This window comes from Rhipicephalus microplus, chromosome 5 (assembly GCF_043290135.1).
Source record: "Rhipicephalus microplus isolate Deutch F79 chromosome 5, USDA_Rmic, whole genome shotgun sequence".
In the NCBI taxonomy this organism is placed as follows: Eukaryota; Metazoa; Arthropoda; class Arachnida; order Ixodida; family Ixodidae; genus Rhipicephalus; species Rhipicephalus microplus.
In genome coordinates, this window is record NC_134704.1 from 162,664,519 (window position 1) to 162,677,746 (window position 13,228).

Below are 13,228 nucleotides of genomic sequence, written 5' to 3' on the forward strand. Positions count from 1 at the left end.
AACACGCAACCTTCTGATCTGGAGTCAGACGTGCTACCGTTGCGCCACCGAGTCCGCTTAGGGTAGCCGTTCGCACAAATGTGGTAGCATGTTTTGCTCGGCCTTCTGTCAATGAAGCACATGTAAAGAGACAAGTCAGTGTAGATAGATAATGAAAATAGTAAAAAAGAGAACTTAAGCCGGACGTGATTCCAACCCGCAACCTTCTGATCTGGCGTCAGACGTGCTACCGTGTCGCCACCGAGTCCACTTAACGTAGGCGTTCGCACACACGCGGTAGCATGTTTTGCTCGGCCTTCTGTCGATGAAGCACAGGTAAAGAGACAAGTCATTGTAGAATGACAAATAAGTAGATAGACAGATAAAAATAACAAAAAAGAGAATTTGACGCAGACGGGATTTGAACACGCATCCTTCTCATTTGGAGTCAGACGTGGTACCGTTGCGCAACAAAGTCCGCCTATAGGGTAGCCCTTCGCACACACGCGGTAGCATGTTTTGCTCGGCCTTCTGTCGATGAAGCACAGGTAAAGAGACAAGTCATTGTAGACAGACAAATAAGTAGATAGATAGATACATTAAAATAATAAAAAAGAGAATTTGACCCGAACGTGATTCGAACACGAAACCTTCCGATCTGGAGTCAGACGCGCTACTGTTGCGCCACCAAGTCCGTTTAGGGTAGCCGTTCGCACACACGCGGTAGCATGTTTTGCACGGCCTTGAGCCGATGAAGTACACGTAAAGAGACAAGTCAAAGTAGACAGACAAATAGGTAGATAAACAGATAGATGAAAATAATAAAAAAGAGAATTTGCCCCGAACGTGATTCGAACTCGCAACCTTCTTATCTGTAGTCAGACGTGCTACCGTGTCGCCACCACGTGCGTTTAGGGTAGACGTTCGCACACACGTGGTAGCATGTTTTGCTCGGCCTTTTGTCGATGAAGCACAGCTAAAGAGAAGCGTCATTGTAGACAGACAAATAAGTAAATAGACAGACAATGAAAATAGTAAAAAAGAGAACTTAACCCGGACGTGATTCAAACCCGCAACCTTCTGATCTGGCGTCAGACGTGCTAGCATGTCGCCAACGCGTCCGTTTAGGGTAGCCGTTCGCACACACGTGGTAGCATGATTTGCTCGGCCTTCTGTCGATGAAGCACAGCTAAAGAGAAGAGTCATTGTAGGCAGACAAATAAGTAGATAGACAAATAGATGAAAATAGTAAAAAAGAGAACTTGGCCCGCACGTGACTCGAACCCGTAACCTTCTGAACTGGAGTCAGACGTGCTACCGTGTCGCCACCAAGTCCACTTAGTGTTGGCGTTCGCACGCACGCAGTAGCATGTTTTGTTCGTCCTTCTGTCGATGCAGCACAGGTAAAGAGACAAGTCATTGTAGACAGACAAATAAGTAGATTGACAGATGAAATTGATAAAAAAGAAAATTTGACCCGGACGTGATTCGAACACGCAACATTCTGATCTGGCGTCAGACGCGCTACCGGTTCGCCGCCGAGTCCGCTTAGTGTAGCCGTTCGCCCACACGTGGTAGCATGTTTTGCTCGGCCTTCTATCGATGAAGCACAGGTAAAGAGACACGTCATTGTAGACAGACGAATGGGTAGATAAACAGATACATAAAAATAATAAAAAAGAGAATTTGACACGAACGTGATTCGAACCCGCAACCTTCTGATCTGGAGTGAGACAGGCTACAATTGCGCCACCGAGTCCATTAAGGGTGGCCGTTCGCACACATGCGGTAGCAGGTTTTGCACGGCCTTCTGTCGACGAAGCACAGGTAAAGAACAAGTCATTGTAGAAGGACAAATAAGTATATAGACAGATAGATAAAAATAACAAAAGAGAATTTGACACGGACGTTATTAGAACACGCAACCTTCTGATCTGGAGTCAGACGTGCTAAGGTTGCGCCACCGAGTCCGCTTTGGGTAGCCGTTCGCACACACGCGGTAGCATGTTTTGCACGGCCTTCTGTCGACGAAGCGGAGGTAAAGGAACAAGTCATTGTAGAAGGACAAATAAGTAGATAGCCAGATAGATGAAAATAATAAAAAGAGAATTTGACACGGACGTGATTAGAACACGCAACCTTCTGTTATGGAGTCAGACGTGCTAAAGTTGTGCCACCGAGTCCGCTTAGGGTAGCCTTTCACACACACGTGGTAGCATGTTTTGCTCGGTCTTCTATCGAGGAAGCACAGGTAAAGAGACAAGTCATTGTTGACAGACAAAGAAATAGATAGACAGATGAAAATAAGAAAAAAGAGAATTTGACCCGCACGCGGTTCCAACACGCAACCTTCTGATCTGGAGTCGGACGCGCTACCAGTTCGCCACCGAGCCCGCTTAGGGTAGCTGTTGCACACACGTGGTACTATGTTTTGCCTGGCCTTCTGTCGATGAAGCACAGCTAAAGAGAAGAGTCACTGTAGACAGACAAATAAGTAGATAGACAGATAGATGAAAATAGTAAAAAAGAGAACTTGACCCGGACGTGTTTCGAACACGAGACCTTCTGATCTGGAGTCAGACGTGCTACCTAATCGCCACCGAGTCCACTTAGTGTAGCCGTTCACACACACGTGGTAGCATGTTTTGCTCGGCCTTCTGTCGATGCAGCACAGATAAAGAGGCAAGTCATTTTAGACAGACAAATAAGTAGACAGACAGATGAAAATCTTAAAAAAGAGAATTTGACCCGGACGTGACTCGAATACGCAACCTTCTGATCTGGAGTCGGACGCGCTACCAGTTCGCCACCGAGTCCGCTTAGGGTGGCAGTTCGCACACACGTGGTAGCATGTTTTCCTCGGCCTTCTATCGATGAAGCACAGGTGAAGAGACAAGTCCTTGTAGACAGACAAATAAGTAGATAGACAGATAGATGAAAATAATATAAAAGAGAATTTGACCCGGACGTGATTCGAACACGCAACCTTATGATCTGGAGTCAGACGTGCTACCGTGTCGCCATCAAGTCCACTTAGGGTAGCCGTTCGCACACACGCGGTAGCATGTTTTGCTCGGCCTTCTGTCGATGAAGCACAGGTAAAGAGATAAGTCATTGTAGAATGACAAATAGGTAGATAGACAGATAAAAATAACAAAAAAGAGAATTCGACCCAGACGTGATTCGAACACGCAACCTTCTGATCTGGAGTCAGACGTGGTACCGTTGCGCAACCGCGTCCGCCTATAGGGTAGCACTTCGCACACACGCGGTAGCATGTTTTGCTCGGCCTTCTGTCGATGAAGCACAGGTAAAGAGACAAGTCATTGTAGACAGACAAATAAGCAGATAGACAGATAGATGAAAATAATAAAAAAAGAACTTAACACGGACGTGATTCGAACACCCAAACTTCTGATCTGGAGTCAGACGTGCTACTGTGTCGCCACCGAGTCCACTGAGCACAGCTGTTCGCACACACGCGGTAGCATGTTTTTCTAGGCCTTCTGTCGATGAAGCACAGGTAAAGAGACCAGTCAGTGAAGAATGACAAATGGGTAGATAGACAGATAAAAATAACAAAAAAGAGAACTTGACCTGCAAATGGCTCGAACACACAACCTTCTGATCTGGAGTATGACGCGCTAAAGTTGCGCCACCGACTCCGCTTAGGGTATCCGTTCGCACACACGCGGTAGCATGTTTTGCTCGGCCTTCTTTCGATGAAGCACAGGTAAAGAGACAAGTCATTGTAGACAGACAAATAAGTAGATAGACAGATAGTTGAAAGTAATAAAAAAGAGAATTTGACCCAGACGTGATTCGAACACGCAAACTTCTGAGCTGGAGTCAGACGCGCTACCGTTGCGCCAACGAGTCCGCTTAGGGTGCCGTTCGCACAAATGTGGTAGCATGTTTTGCTCGGCCTTCCGTCAATGAATCCCAAGTAAAGGGACAAGTCATTGTAGACAGACTAATAAGTAGATATTCAGATAGATGAGAATAATAAAAAGAGAATTTGACCCAAACGCAATTCGAACACACAACCTTCTGATCTGGAGTCAGAAGTGGTACCGTTGCGCCACCAAGTCCGCTTATAGGGTTGCCCTTCGCACACACGCGGTAGCATGTTTTGCTCGGCCTTCTGTCGATGAAGCACAAGTAAAGAGACAAGGCATTGTAGACAGACAAATAAGTAGATAGACAGATAGTAGAACATAATAAAAAAGATAAATTGACCCGGACGTGATTCGAACACGCAACCTTCTGATATGGAGCCAGACGTGCTACCGTTGCGCCCCCGAGTCCGTTTAAGGTAGCCGTTCGCACACACGCGGTAGCATGTTTTGCTCGGCCTTCTGTCGATGAAGCACAGGTAAAGAGATAAGTCATTGTAGAATGACAAGTAAGTAGATAGACAGATAAAAATAATAAAAAAGAGAATTTGACCCGGACGTCATTCGAACACGCGAACTTTTTATCTGGAGTCAGACGTGCTACTGAGTCGCCACCGAGTCAACTTATCGCAGCCGTTCGCACACACGCCGTAGCATGTTTTGCTCGGCCTTGTGTTGATGAAGCACAGGTAAAGAGACAAGTCATTGTAGAATGACAAATAAGTAGATAGACAGATAAAAATAACAATAAAGAGAATTTGGCCCGCACATGGTACGAACATGCAAACCTTCTGATCTGGAGTATGACGCGCTAAAGTTGCGCCACCGAGTCCGCTTAGGGTAGCCGTTTGCACACACGCGGTAGCATGTTTTGCTCGGCCTTCTGTCGATGAAGCACAGGTAAAGAGACAAGTCATTGTAGACAGACAAATAAGTAGATATTCAGATAGATGAAAATAATAAATAGAAAGTTTGACCCAAACGTGATTCGAACACGCAACCTTCTGATCTGGAGTCAGACGTGGTACCGTTGCGCCTCCGAGTCCGTTTAGGGTCGCCGTTCGACATACGCGGTAGAATGTTTTGCACGGCCTTCTGTCGATGAAGCAAAGGTAAAAGGACAAGTCATTGTAGATGGAGAAATAAGTAGATAAACAGATAGATGAAAATCATAAAAAGAGAATTTGACCCGTATGTGATTAGAACACGCAACCTTCTGATCTGGAGTCAGACGTGCTACCGTTGCGCCACCGAGTCCGCTTAGGGTAGCCGTTCGCACAAATGTGGTAGCATGTTTTGCTCGGCCTTCTGTCAATGAAGCACATGTAAAGAGACAAGTCAGTGTAGATAGATAATGAAAATAGTAAAAAAGAGAACTTAAGCCGGACGTGATTCCAACCCGCAACCTTCTGATCTGGCGTCAGACGTGCTACCGTGTCGCCACCGAGTCCACTTAACGTAGGCGTTCGCACACACGCGGTAGCATGTTTTGCTCGGCCTTCTGTCGATGAAGCACAGGTAAAGAGACAAGTCATTGTAGAATGACAAATAAGTAGATAGACAGATAAAAATAACAAAAAAGAGAATTTGACGCAGACGGGATTTGAACACGCATCCTTCTCATTTGGAGTCAGACGTGGTACCGCTGCGCAACAAAGTCCGCCTATAGGGTAGCCCTTCGCACACACGCGGTAGCATGTTTTGCTCGGCCTTCTGTCGATGAAGCACAGGTAAAGAGACAAGTCATTGTAGACAGACAAATAAGTAGATAGATAGATACATTAAAATAATAAAAAAGAGAATTTGACCCGAACGTGATTCGAACACGAAACCTTCCGATCTGGAGTCAGACGCGCTACTGTTGCGCCACCAAGTCCGTTTAGGGTAGCCGTTCGCACACACGCGGTAGCATGTTTTGCACGGCCTTGAGCCGATGAAGTACACGTAAAGAGACAAGTCAAAGTAGACAGACAAATAGGTAGATAAACAGATAGATGAAAATAATAAAAAAGAGAATTTGCCCCGAACGTGATTCGAACTCGCAACCTTCTTATCTGTAGTCAGACGTGCTACCGTGTCGCCACCACGTGCGTTTAGGGTAGACGTTCGCACACACGTGGTAGCATGTTTTGCTCGGCCTTCTGTCGATGAAGCACAGCTAAAGAGAAGCGTCATTGTAGACAGACAAATAAGTAAATAGACAGACAATGAAAATAGTAAAAAAGAGAACTTAACCCGGACGTGATTCAAACCCGCAACCTTCTGATCTGGCGTCAGACGTGCTAGCATGTCGCCAACGCGTCCGTTTAGGGTAGCCGTTCGCACACACGTGGTAGCATGATTTGCTCGGCCTTCTGTCGATGAAGCACAGCTAAAGAGAAGAGTCATTGTAGGCAGACAAATAAGTAGATAGACAAATAGATGAAAATAGTAAAAAAGAGAACTTGGCCCGCACGTGACTCGAACCCGTAACCTTCTGAACTGGAGTCAGACGTGCTACCGTGTCGCCACCAAGTCCACTTAGTGTTGGCGTTCGCACGCACGCAGTAGCATGTTTTGTTCGTCCTTCTGTCGATGCAGCACAGGTAAAGAGACAAGTCATTGTAGACAGACAAATAAGTAGATTGACAGATGAAATTGATAAAAAAGAAAATTTGACCCGGACGTGATTCGAACACGCAACATTCTGATCTGGCGTCAGACGCGCTACCGGTTCGCCGCCGAGTCCGCTTAGTGTAGCCGTTCGCCCACACGTGGTAGCATGTTTTGCTCGGCCTTCTATCGATGAAGCACAGGTAAAGAGACACGTCATTGTAGACAGACGAATGGGTAGATAAACAGATACATAAAAATAATAAAAAAGAGAATTTGACACGAACGTGATTCGAACCCGCAACCTTCTGATCTGGAGTGAGACAGGCTACAATTGCGCCACCGAGTCCATTAAGGGTGGCCGTTCGCACACATGCGGTAGCAGGTTTTGCACGGCCTTCTGTCGACGAAGCACAGGTAAAGAACAAGTCATTGTAGAAGGACAAATAAGTATATAGACAGATAGATAAAAATAACAAAAGAGAATTTGACACGGACGTTATTAGAACACGCAACCTTCTGATCTGGAGTCAGACGTGCTAAGGTTGCGCCACCGAGTCCGCTTAGGGTAGCCGTTCGCACACACGCGGTAGCATGTTTTGCACGGCCTTCTGTCGACGAAGCGGAGGTAAAGGAACAAGTCATTGTAGAAGGACAAATAAGTAGATAGCCAGATAGATGAAAATAATAAAAAGAGAATTTGACACGGACGTGATTAGAACACGCAACCTTCTGTTATGGAGTCAGACGTGCTAAAGTTGTGCCACCGAGTCCGCTTAGGGTAGCCTTTCACACACACGTGGTAGCATGTTTTGCTCGGTCTTCTATCGAGGAAGCACAGGTAAAGAGACAAGTCATTGTTGACAGACAAAGAAATAGATAGACAGATGAAAATAAGAAAAAAGAGAATTTGACCCGCACGCGGTTCCAACACGCAACCTTCTGATCTGGAGTCGGACGCGCTACCAGTTCGCCACCGAGCCCGCTTAGGGTAGCTGTTGCACACACGTGGTACTATGTTTTGCCTGGCCTTCTGTCGATGAAGCACAGCTAAAGAGAAGAGTCACTGTAGACAGACAAATAAGTAGATAGACAGATAGATGAAAATAGTAAAAAAGAGAACTTGACCCGGACGTGTTTCGAACACGAGACCTTCTGATCTGGAGTCAGACGTGCTACCTAATCGCCACCGAGTCCACTTAGTGTAGCCGTTCACACACACGTGGTAGCATGTTTTGCTCGGCCTTCTGTCGATGCAGCACAGATAAAGAGGCAAGTCATTTTAGACAGACAAATAAGTAGACAGACAGATGAAAATCTTAAAAAAGAGAATTTGACCCGGACGTGACTCGAATACGCAACCTTCTGATCTGGAGTCGGACGCGCTACCAGTTCGCCACCGAGTCCGCTTAGGGTGGCAGTTCGCACACACGTGGTAGCATGTTTTCCTCGGCCTTCTATCGATGAAGCACAGGTGAAGAGACAAGTCCTTGTAGACAGACAAATAAGTAGATAGACAGATAGATGAAAATAATATAAAAGAGAATTTGACCCGGACGTGATTCGAACACGCAACCTTATGATCTGGAGTCAGACGTGCTACCGTGTCGCCATCAAGTCCACTTAGGGTAGCCGTTCGCACACACGCGGTAGCATGTTTTGCTCGGCCTTCTGTCGATGAAGCACAGGTAAAGAGATAAGTCATTGTAGAATGACAAATAGGTAGATAGACAGATAAAAATAACAAAAAAGAGAATTCGACCCAGACGTGATTCGAACACGCAACCTTCTGATCTGGAGTCAGACGTGGTACCGTTGCGCAACCGCGTCCGCCTATAGGGTAGCACTTCGCACACACGCGGTAGCATGTTTTGCTCGGCCTTCTGTCGATGAAGCACAGGTAAAGAGACAAGTCATTGTAGACAGACAAATAAGCAGATAGACAGATAGATGAAAATAATAAAAAAAGAACTTAACACGGACGTGATTCGAACACCCAAACTTCTGATCTGGAGTCAGACGTGCTACTGTGTCGCCACCGAGTCCACTGAGCACAGCTGTTCGCACACACGCGGTAGCATGTTTTTCTAGGCCTTCTGTCGATGAAGCACAGGTAAAGAGACCAGTCAGTGAAGAATGACAAATGGGTAGATAGACAGATAAAAATAACAAAAAAGAGAACTTGACCTGCAAATGGCTCGAACACACAACCTTCTGATCTGGAGTATGACGCGCTAAAGTTGCGCCACCGACTCCGCTTAGGGTATCCGTTCGCACACACGCGGTAGCATGTTTTGCTCGGCCTTCTTTCGATGAAGCACAGGTAAAGAGACAAGTCATTGTAGACAGACAAATAAGTAGATAGACAGATAGTTGAAAGTAATAAAAAAGAGAATTTGACCCAGACGTGATTCGAACGCGCAACCTTCTGAGCTGGAGTCAGACGCGCTACCGCTGCGCCACCGAATCCGCATAGGGTAGCCGTTCGCACAAATGTGGTAGCATGTTTTGCTCGGCGTTTCGTCGATGAATCCCAAGTAAAGGGACAAGTCATTGTAGACAGACTAATAAGCAGATATTCAGATAGATGAGAATAATAAAAAGAGAATTTGACCCAAACGTGATTCGAACACACAACCTTCTGATCTGGAGTCAGAAGTGGTACCGTTGCGCCACCAAGTCCGCTTATAGGGTTGCCCTTCGCACACACGCGGTAGCATGTTTTGCTCGGCCTTCTGTCGATGAAGCACAAGTAAAGAGACAAATCATTGTAGACAGACAAATAAGTAGATAAACAGATAGATGAAAATCTTAAAAAGAGAATTTGACCCGCATGTGATTAGAACACGCAACCTTCTGATCTGGAGTCAGACGTGCTAAAGTTGCACCACCGAGTCCGCTTAAGGTAGCCGTTCGCACACACGCGGTAGCATGTTTTGCTCGGCCTTCTGTCGATGAAGCACAGTTAAAGAGATAAGTCATTGTAGATTGGCAAGTAAGTAGATACACAGATAAAAATAATAAAACAGAGAATTTGACCCAGACGTGATTCGAACACGCAACCAGGTGATCTGGAGTCAGACGTGCTACCGTATCGCCACCGAGTCCACCTAATGTAGGCGTTTGCACACACGCGGTAGCATGTTTTGCTCGGCCTTCTGTCGATGAAGCACAGGTAAAGAGACAAGTCATTGTAGACAGACAAATAAGTAGATAGACAGATGAAAATAATAAAAAAGAGAATTTGACCCGGACGTCATTCGAACACGCGAACTTTTGATCTGGAGTCAGACGTGCTACTGTGTCGCCACCGAGTCAACTTATCGCAGCCGTTCGCACACACGCCGTAGCTTGTTTTGCTCGGCCTTGTGTCGATGAAGCACAGGTAAAGAGACAAGTCATTGTAGAATGACAAATAAGTAGATAGACAGATAAAAATAACAAAAGAGAGAATTTGCCCCGCACATGGTACGAACATGCAACCTTCTGATCTGGAGCATGACGCGCTAAAGTTGCGCCACCGAGTCCGCTTAGGGTAGCCGTTTGCACACACGCGGTAGCATGTTTTGCTCGGCCTTCTGTCGATGCAGCACAGGAAAAGAGACAAGTCATTGTAGAATGACAAATAAGTAGATAGTAATATAAAAATACAAAAAAGGGAATTTGACCCAGACGTGATTCGAACACGCATCCTTCTCATCTGGAGTCAGACGTGGTACCGTTGCGAAACCGAGTCCGCCTAAAGGTAGCCCTTCGCACACACGCGGTCGCATGTTTTGCTCGGCGTTCTGTCGATGACGCACAGGTAAAGAGACAAGTCATTGTAGACAGACAAATAAGTAGATAGACAGATAGATGAAAATAATAAAAAAAAGAACTTAACACGGACGTGATTCGAACACGCGAACTTCTGATCTTGAGTCAGGCGTGCTACTGTGTCGCCACCGAGTCCACTTAGCGCAGCCGTTCGCACACTCGCCTTGCATATTTTGCTCGGCCTTGTTTCGATGAAGCACAGGTAAAGAAACAAGTCATTGTAGAATGACAAATAAGTAGATAGACAGATAAAAAATAACAAAAAAGAGAATTTGACCGGCACATGGTACAAACACGCAACCTTCTGATCTGGAGTATGACGCGCTAAAGTTGCGCCACCGAGTCCGCTTAGCGTAGCCGTTCGCACACACGCGGTAGCATGTTTTTCTCGGCCTTCTGTCGATGAAGCACAGGTAAAGAGACAAGTCATTGTAGACAGACAAATAAGTAGATAGACAGATAGTTGAAAATAATAAAAAGGAGAATTTGACCCAGACGTGATTCAAACACGCAACCTTCTGATCTTGAGTCAGACGCGCTACCGTTGCGCCACAGAGTCCGCTTAGGGTAGCCGTTCGCACAAACGTGGTAGCATGTTTTGCTCGGCGTTCTGTCGATGAATCCCAATTAAAGGGACAAGTCATTGTAGACAGACAATTAGGTAGATATTCAGATAGATGAAAATAAAAAAAGAAAATTTGACCTAAACGTGATTCGAACACGCAAGCTTCTGATCTGGAGTCAGACGGGGTACCGTTGCGCCACCAAGTCCGCTTATAGGGTTTCCCTTCGCACACACGCGGTAGCAAGTTTTGCTCGGCTTTGTGTCGATGAAGCACAGGTAAAGGGACAAGTCATTGTAGACAGACAAATAGGTAGATAGACAGATAGATGAAAATATTAAAAAAGAGAATTTGACCCGGACGTGATTCGAACATGCAACTTTCTGATCTGGAGTCAGATGCGCTACCGTTGCGCCACCGAGTCCGCTTAGGGTAGCCGTTCGCACAAACGTGGTAGCATGTTTTGCTCGGCCTTCTGTCGATGAATCCCAAGTAAAGGGAAGAGTCATTGTAGAAGGAGAAATAAGTAGATGAACAGATAGATGAAAATCATAAAAAGAGAATTTGACCCGGACGTGATTAGAACATGCAACCTTCTGATCTGGAGTCAGACGTGCTAAAGTTGCACCACCGAGTCCGCTTAAGGTAGCCGTTCGAACACACGTGGTAGCATGTTTTGCTCGGCCTTCTGTCGATGAAACACAGGTAAAGAGACAAGTCATTGTAGACAGACAAATAAGTAGATAGACAGATAGATGAAAATAATAAAAAAGAGAACTTGACCCGGACGTGATTCGAACACGCATTGTTCTGATCTGGAGTCAGACGTGCAACCATTGTGCCAACGAGTCCGTTTAGGGTCGCCGTTCGCACACACGTGGTAGCATGTTTTGCTCGGCCTTCTATCGATGAAGCACAGGTAAAGAGACAAGTCATTGTAGAATGACAAATAAGTAGATAGACAGATGAAAATAACAAAAAAGAAAATTGACCCGGACGTGATTCAAACACGCATACTTCTCATCTGGAGTCAGACGTGGTACCGTTGCGCAACCGAGTCCGCCTACAGGGTAGCCCTTCGCACACACGCGGTAGCAAGTTTTGCTCGGCCTTCTGTCGATGAAGCACAGGTAAAGAGACAAGTCATTGTAGACAGACCAATAAGTAGATAGACAGATAGTTGAAAATAATAAAAGAAAGAATTTCACCCAGACGTGATTCGAACACGCAACCTTCTGATCTGGAGTCTGACGCGCTATCGTTGCGCCTCAGAGTCCGCTTAGGGTAGCCGTTCGCACACACGTGGTAGCATGTTTTGCTTGGCCTTCTGACGATGAAGCACAGCTAAAGAGAAGGGTCATTGTAGACAGACAAAAGAGTAGATAGACAGATAGATGAAAATATTAAAAAAGAGAATTTGACTTGGACGTGATTCGAACACTTAACCCTCTGATCTGGAGTCAGACGCGCTACCGTTCCGCCATCGAGTCCGCTTAGTATAGCGTTCGTGCACACGTGGTAGCATGTTTTTCTCGGCCTTCTGTCGAGGAATCCCAGGTAAAGAGACAAGTTATTGTAGACAGACGAAAGAGTAGATAGAGAGATAGATGAAAAAATAAAAAAAGAGAACTTGATCGGACGTGATTCGAACACGCAACCTTCTGATCTGGAGTCAGACATGCTACCGTGACGCCAACGAGTCCACTTAGTCTAGCCGTTCGCACACACGCGGTAGCATGTTTTGCTCGGCCTTCAGTCGATGAAGTACAGTTAAAGAGACAAGTCAAAGTAGACAAACAAACAGGTAGATAAACAGATAGATGAAAATAATAAAAAAGAAAATTTGACGCGAACGTGATTCGAACTCGCAACCTTCTTATCTGGAGTCAGACGTGCTACCGCGTCGCCACCACGTGCGTTTAGGGTAGACGTTCGCACACACGTGGTAACATGTTTTGCTCGGCCTTCTGTCGATGAAGCGCAGCTAAAGAGAAGAGTCATTGTAGGCAGACAAATAGGTAGATAGACAGATAATAAAAATAGTAAAAAAGAGAACTTAATACGGACGTGATTCAAACCCGCCACCTTCTGATCTGGCGTCAGACGAGCTAGCGTGTCGCCAACGCGTCCGTTTAGGGTAGACGTTCGCAGACACGTGGTAGCATGATTTGCTCGGCCTTCTGTCGATGAAGCACAGCTAAAGAGAAGTGTCATTGTAGGCAGACAAATAAGTAGATAGACAAATAGATGAAACTAGTAAAAAAGAGAACTTGACCCGCAGGTGACTCGAACCCGTAACCTTCTGAACTGGAGTCAGACGTGCTACCGTGTCGCCACCGAGTCCACTTAGTGTAGCAGTTCGCAATCACGCGGTAGCATGTT

General features: G+C 45.9%; 4 non-coding genes across 4 annotated transcripts; all 4 read right to left on the reverse strand.

The window, feature by feature from the left end:
- Positions 1–3,786: 3,786 nt before the first annotated feature.
- TRNAW-CCA (transfer RNA tryptophan (anticodon CCA)) lies at positions 3,787–3,858 on the reverse strand. Its single transcript has one exon. It is a non-coding gene; the product is annotated as a tRNA-Trp (tRNA).
- Positions 3,859–8,864: 5,006 nt separating this feature from the next.
- TRNAW-CCA (transfer RNA tryptophan (anticodon CCA)) lies at positions 8,865–8,936 on the reverse strand. Its single transcript has one exon. It is a non-coding gene; the product is annotated as a tRNA-Trp (tRNA).
- A 1,834-nt stretch (positions 8,937–10,770) lies between these two features.
- On the reverse strand, positions 10,771–10,842 carry TRNAL-CAA (transfer RNA leucine (anticodon CAA)). Its single transcript has one exon. It is a non-coding gene; the product is annotated as a tRNA-Leu (tRNA).
- A 356-nt stretch (positions 10,843–11,198) lies between these two features.
- On the reverse strand, positions 11,199–11,270 carry TRNAW-CCA (transfer RNA tryptophan (anticodon CCA)). Its single transcript has one exon. It is a non-coding gene; the product is annotated as a tRNA-Trp (tRNA).
- Positions 11,271–13,228: the final 1,958 nt, after the last annotated feature.